A 393-nucleotide genomic window follows, 5' to 3' on the forward strand; every position below is an offset into this window, starting at 1 on the left:
TACCCTTGTAGAACATGTGTTATGGAAGATGTGTTCAAAATGAATGTGTGTCTATTTTGTTAGGTATCGAGGGAGGAAGAAGGAGACAGTATATAAAATAATTTTGGAGGGAAATGATAGGATGATGGGATAGTAACCGGGTGGGGTGGAGTAGGGATAGTGGCCATGAGTTTACTTTAGGGATAGAGTGGTCAACTACTTTTGTCAAATAAATGTGAGGTGAAGAGCCCCCCTGAATTTAGAGCCAAGAAGACCCGGACTCTGTCCGGCTCTGCACTTATGACTTCACATAAGACCCTCAGTATCTCTGAACTTTAGTACCTCACTTGTAAAATGAAGATATCGATAATTGCCTTACAGTGTTGTGCAAATTAAGTGAGATGTTGCCTATGG

The sequence above is a fragment of the Panthera uncia genome (assembly GCF_023721935.1).
Source record: "Panthera uncia isolate 11264 chromosome E2 unlocalized genomic scaffold, Puncia_PCG_1.0 HiC_scaffold_19, whole genome shotgun sequence".
Taxonomy (NCBI): Eukaryota; Metazoa; Chordata; class Mammalia; order Carnivora; family Felidae; genus Panthera; species Panthera uncia.